Source organism: Balaenoptera borealis (assembly GCF_965194805.1).
Source record: "Balaenoptera borealis genome assembly, chromosome: 2".
In the NCBI taxonomy this organism is placed as follows: Eukaryota; Metazoa; Chordata; class Mammalia; order Artiodactyla; family Balaenopteridae; genus Balaenoptera; species Balaenoptera borealis.
The window spans coordinates 161,093,329-161,099,671 of NC_138867.1; positions in this window are offsets into that span (position 1 = coordinate 161,093,329).

Below are 6,343 nucleotides of genomic sequence, written 5' to 3' on the forward strand. Positions count from 1 at the left end.
TCAGATGAGTGCAAACATGCTTAGCAGTGCCTTTACCAGTGTTGCCATTACTGGTGAAGGAAGAATATTTTATAATAGGGATTGGATTCTCTCAGAAGTCAGTTTTCTTAAGGTATTTGCAAAGGATGAATGTTACCTCCTACAGTGTTTCAAGAGCTCTAACTTTAACTTTCTGAAAGTTTTATTGATTTCTTCCAAAGGCTATAGCTGGAGAAATACGCACTGTATGTTTGTCAGATTGGTTACAGGGTCTCCAGTATAGGTGGGCTGAGGCTGTGTTTGTGCTTTTCCTCTGGGAGGTTTTTCATCTTAGAGAAAGGATCCATGTGTTTTGTGAATCTCTATAAAGCAATGAGAGGAGTTCAAAATGTATTAGAGTTTTCGACAAGTGCTCCAAAGAGGGCTATTTGGGCACAAGGTCTAGATGCTAATGTATTATGTTCTTTGAAAACAGCTTAAATGTAAGTACATATAAGAACCCTAGTTAAGATTTAAGGGTAATGCTGTAAGATCTCTCATAAAGGATTCACAAAAAGTGCTGCAATTTTGTAACCTTTCCAGAAGCAATACAGTGTATGTTCACCCCTCATTTGCAACTTGAAGAAATTTATCCAGTTTCTGCGGAAAATTGAAAAGAAGCAGATGCTTATTCCTAAGCTAGAGTTTTGAAGGCCAACAATTAAAATAAACATGTCTCTGCCAAAACTTGAACTAAATTAAAAAATTTAGCATATAAATTAAAGCTTACTTAAAACTAAATTTATCAAGGAAATACATTTGTTTTGCATTACTGGTTTCAATTATTGTGAAAAGGCTTCATTTTTATGGAACACTGAAGATTTTTCAAAGTTTCCAACAATTTATTAGACAATTGCACCACTGAAAATGAGTTACGAGTGTCTGGCTTAAATGTATGAACTATTAGCACATCGTTGATGAGCTTAGAGAGAGATGTTAAAGCAGCCATTATCCTCCTGCAGGTTCATGTTCCTATTCCCAGGGGACTGTAAGAAACTGGTTTGTAGCCTGAAAACAGATAAAGCCATGGGCTGAGGATATACGTAGCATCTCTTCTCTCCTATTCGTTTGTTCTTTCTCTCGGGAATCTGCATTTTGGGACATTGCTGATGAATTGCTGTCAGGCATGGGTACTCTTAGTTTATTGCCATAGAAGAAGAGAGAGATTACTTCCTTGTTTGCAGTACCTGTCTGCTCTAGTCCTGTCTGTACAGTGTTTCCTAATTAATATTTCCTAAACACCTACCTCATAACTTTTTTTCATTTACTAAATATTTATTTAGTTCTTGTTTTCCCAGCTTTCTTGAGGTATAATTGACAAATAAAATTGTATATATTTAAAGTGTACAAACTGATTTGATACACCTAGACATTGGGAAATACTTGTCCTGATGAAGTTAATTAACATTTTCATCACCTCACATAGTTCCCCTCTACCCCCATACCCTTGTTTTTGTTTTTGTTTTTTTTGGTGGTGAGAATGCTTAAAGTCTATTTCAGCAAATTTCAAGTATACAAGACAGTATTATTAACTACTGTAACCATGTTGTACATTGGATACTCAGAACTTATTCATATTCTTCTTAAAAGTGAAAGTTTGTACGTTTGACCAACGTTTTCCTGTTTCCCTCATCTCCCAGACCCTGGCAAGGACCCTTCTCTTCTGTTTCTATTAGTTCAATTTTTTTTTTTTTTTTTTTTTAAGATTGCACATGTAAGTGATACCATGCAGCATTTGTCTTTCTCAGTCTGACTTTTTCCATTTAACATAATGCCCTCCGAGTTCATTCATGTTGTCACAAATGACAGGATTTCCTTCTTTTTTATAGCTAAATAATATTCCATTGAATATATATACCACATATTCTTTCTTCGTTCATTGATGGACACAGATTTCCTTATCTTGGCTATTGTCAATAATGCTGCAATGAACATGGGAATGCAGATATCTCTTTGGGATACTGATTTCATTTCCTTTGGATATGTATCCAGAAGTGGGATTGCCGGATCATTCGGTAGTTCTATGTTTAACTTTTTGAGTAACCGCCATACTGTTTTCCATAGTGACTGCACCAATTCACATTCTCACCAACAGTGTACAAGGGTTCCCTTTATTCATATCCTCACCGAGATTTGTTATCTCTTGTCTTTTTTCATAATAAACATTATAATAGGTAGTGAGGTCATATCTCATTGTGGTTTTGATTTGCATTTCCCTGATGATTAGTGATGTTGAGCACCTTTTCATATATCCGTTGGTCATTTGTATGTCTTCTTTGGGGAACTGTCTATTCAGGTCCTCTGCCCACTTTTTAATTGGATTTTTTTTAAAATTTTGCTATTGAGGCATATGAGTTCTTTGCATGCTTTGGATGTTAATCCCTCATCTGATAGGTAGTTTGCAAATGTTTTCTCACATTCTATAGGTTGCCTTTTCCTTTTGTTGCTTGTTTCCTTTGCTGTGCAGAAACTTTTTAGTTTGATGTAGTTCTACTTGTTTATTTTTGCTTTTATTGCCTGTGCTTTTGGTGTCAAATCCAGAAAGATATGGCGAAGACCTATGTCAAATAGCTTACCACCTATGTTTTCTTCTAGAAGTTTTATGGTTTCAGGTCTTACATTTAAGTCCTTAATCCATTTCATGTTAATTTTTGTCTATGGTATTCTTTCGCATGTGGGTATCAATTTTCCTTACACCAGTTATTGAATAGACTATCCTTTCCCCATTTTGTGTTTTGGGCACCGTGGTCAAAGGTTAGTTGACTGCATATGCATCCCACATAACTATTTTCCTGAAAACTTTCATTTACTCCTGTTTGCTGTGCCAGGATTCATGGCCCTCAGTTTACTGTTCTATTTTCATTGATCCCTAATCATCACTCCGTCTGCTTCAGTCAGTCCAGTGATTTTCCTTCTTCCACCACATCTCAGGTTCATGCAAAGTAGCTTCTTGGGCAGAGTTGCCTTTTCTTTCTAAACAGGTCCAGTCAGATCATCACATATGACTGCTTGTACATATAGAGGAAGGCAGACTATCAGGAGAAAACTATTTTAGGATTCTATGTTATAAACATTTTAACTAAAAAACTTTTAAATTTAACGAGTTCATGCTTCTTAAAAAGAAAATGCTGAACACAATTTAATCCTTTCTAGATAAATTAGAATGACATTATACACAGTAAAAATAAGTTGCATTGTAGTGATTTCTACTAGACAGGTAAGGTATTAAGGACTAGTTGTCTGATCCTACATTGAATAATACGTCTTGCAGCTGATATTTGTTTTTATAATGAATGCACACGTGTGTTGGTTTAAATTGCTGTGTTGAGATTAATGTTCTCAGAAATTATTTCTACATTACCAGGAAGTGGTACATTTGAAGCCTCTCCTGTACCATCTTGAGATTAAAAAAAAAAAAAAAAGAACTTTCTTTTATTTCCATTACTTAAGTTTATTTAAACTTGTGTTTAAAAAACAAAATATCTTCTCAAATCCCCAGTCATATTTCCATGCAGCTTGGTTCTAAGAGTCCTGGAAACAAAGAACAGTATCAGTCCAGGACCTTTGCAGGAAATGTTCTCAAGATCACTAGTGCATCTTAGGATGTTAGCCCAAGGGCCAACTGGGATATCAGGCCACATTGAAGAGATACTTTAATTTGTAAGATTTGTTGTGACCGTCAGACAACATATGTCTTTTGACTCCATTAAGGAATGTGTGAAGGCACAGCACTACTAATGCTACATTAGCTATCTGTCTTTAACTTTCAAAAATAATTTGAAAGCATTTTTAATGCCATTTTTCAGACGGCGAAAAGAAGTGCAAAGAAGTTAACTTGGCCAAATATAAGTGAAGGAGACGTGATTTTAGCTCGAGAACAAATGCTTTGTCTCATTACTGTACTGCTTCACTATAACAATCAAGATGTGGAGATTTCTAAAATTTTCACCATGAATGTTAAGAAAACACTAGATTGCATGATGTGTTACAGAAACACCCACTAAAATCCACTGAAGTAAGAAGTTGTGAATTCTCTCTGTACTTTGATAAATTCCCCTTGGGAGCACACCGGTTTGGAATCAAGAACACTTGGTTCTAGTCCTAACATCTCCATTCTGTGGGTCTCAGTTTTTAATATTAAAACTCTCCAAGGTCCCTTCTTAGTGCAGTGATACATGCCTATGGAATTGGGACTTTTTGCATGCTTTATGAAGTATTTTAGAGCCAGCTGGCCTGGCACTTTACACTGGAGGAAAAAGTAGCCATTAAGGTCTTAAATTTGTCCCGTGTAGTAAAGACTGAAGGTGAAGATGAGAAGTTTTGTTTTCTTAGGTTTTGTTGAAGCAGGCTGCTACTGACTGCTGCCCTGGGATGCTTGGGATTCGTCATAGGGCCCGAGGCTGTGCCTGCCGGTCTGGCAGTGGGCCATCCTGGCGAAGCACAGCACAGGGGCTGGTGTGCGCTGCCACGTGAAGTATTAGATAACTGCCCAGAAGAGCTGCCATACATGCAGAGGAGGGGGTATTAGGGGCTGCCCATGGTAGTCATAAAATGATAGATATGAATCTAATCTTAGAAAAGCGAGTTGAACTCCCTCACTTTTAGTTGGGGCTCAAGGAAGTGAGGAAAGTTGTGCAAGTTTGTACCTTTAGTGTGAAAGTTGAGGATGGAATTCGGGTCTCCTGACTACTTATCTAACTCACCACTTACACTCATTTATGCTAAATACCGTGCCTCCTTTTGCTCCCACAGGAATATGGTCACTTGGTGAATTTATGTTCATTTATTTCATGTACAACCTGAAATGCCTCTTCTTGCTTATCAAATCAACATAAAGCACTTGAAAATTGGATTCAAGCTTAGACAACAGACACAGTGACGTATTAAGATCATTTTATGCCGTATCATGATGATTTTTAGGGTGTTAATTAATTTCCGCTCAAGGAAGCATAAACAGCAACTACATGCAGGTAAAAGACAATAGACAAAAAGGTAGCAGTAAATGGTTGCCCTTTGGGTTCCACAGGGCTTGTGTTAGATAAGGTCTTACTTTGCATAGTTATGATGCGGTAAAGAAGTATACTCCCCACTAGTAAATATTTCAGAGATGCTAAATTGGGAAACTGGCAAATTGCAGGTATGAATGGATGAGTACAGTGTGCTCAATGAATAAGGAATCAAAAGGAATCAGAAGGAATCGAAAGAATGTAGGCACCTTAAATGTCTTCAGGTACAAAGAAATCACCACAAAGGAGACCATGATGGAGGAGAGGTACTGGCTTGTCAATAGATTTGGGTTTGCAGTTTGGAAACCACTCTGTAAACTCCACAAAAACTGATAATTGTGCTAATAACCTTGGTGTTGATAATCATAATCTGGGTATTCAGATTTACTGGCATGACATTATGCAAATCAGTTAACCTTTCTGAAAATCTAATTCCTCATCTGTGAAGGAGTTGGATTAGAAGATATTTCCTGGCTTAAATAACCACTGTTGGACAAAGAATCTTATAATTAGTAACTGCAGCTCTTCAGGAGGAAAAAAAATAACGATAATTGATAACTTCAATGAGTAACTTTATTTCTTTGAGTTATGGGATAGTCATGCTTTTTTCAGTCGTCATAGATACTCCCCATCGCCTAAGATTATAAATATATGAGGCTTGAACACACAAAGGAAACTTAGAGATAGTCCACCCCTACTCGAAATTTTATTCTTAAGGGTGGAGAGGCCTTGAATTACAAAGTGACTTGTCTAACTGGTTAATGGTGAAGCCCAAAGGACTAACAAGGCTTCCCAGTTCTCCACACACAGGGCTCTTTTCTCCTATAGGAAAAGGGGTAAATAGGTTTTCTTTCTCATGCCAATTCAGGTTGATTAGTAAGGCCTGGCTGTTTGAGAAAGACTGTGGAACTGAGAGCCAGGTACTATAGAAAAGACTAATGTTATTGATTAGGACTGTTTGCTAGATAAACAGAACAGGGAAGTCACCTATATGTTTGCCACCTCCTCTCAAAGCTATGGTTTACACATGTTCCTTGAGGTTAAACTTTGAATATTTCTTCTGCCTTGCTTTTTAACAACCATCACTCACAATATTAATTAATGTTGTCTAAGGTATTTCACTCTAAGAGACGGCCTATGTCTCAGTGGACCAAACTTGGATTTGGTCATTAGGAAATATGTCATTCTCAGTGCTTGGATCCTCATTGGGTTTTCTTGAGCTGTTTTTCATTTCTGACGCTGCTAAATGTTTTAGACTTCTCCATTAGCATCATGTGGCCTGTCTGACTAGGATTTCAAGCTGCCAGGGCAGGACCACA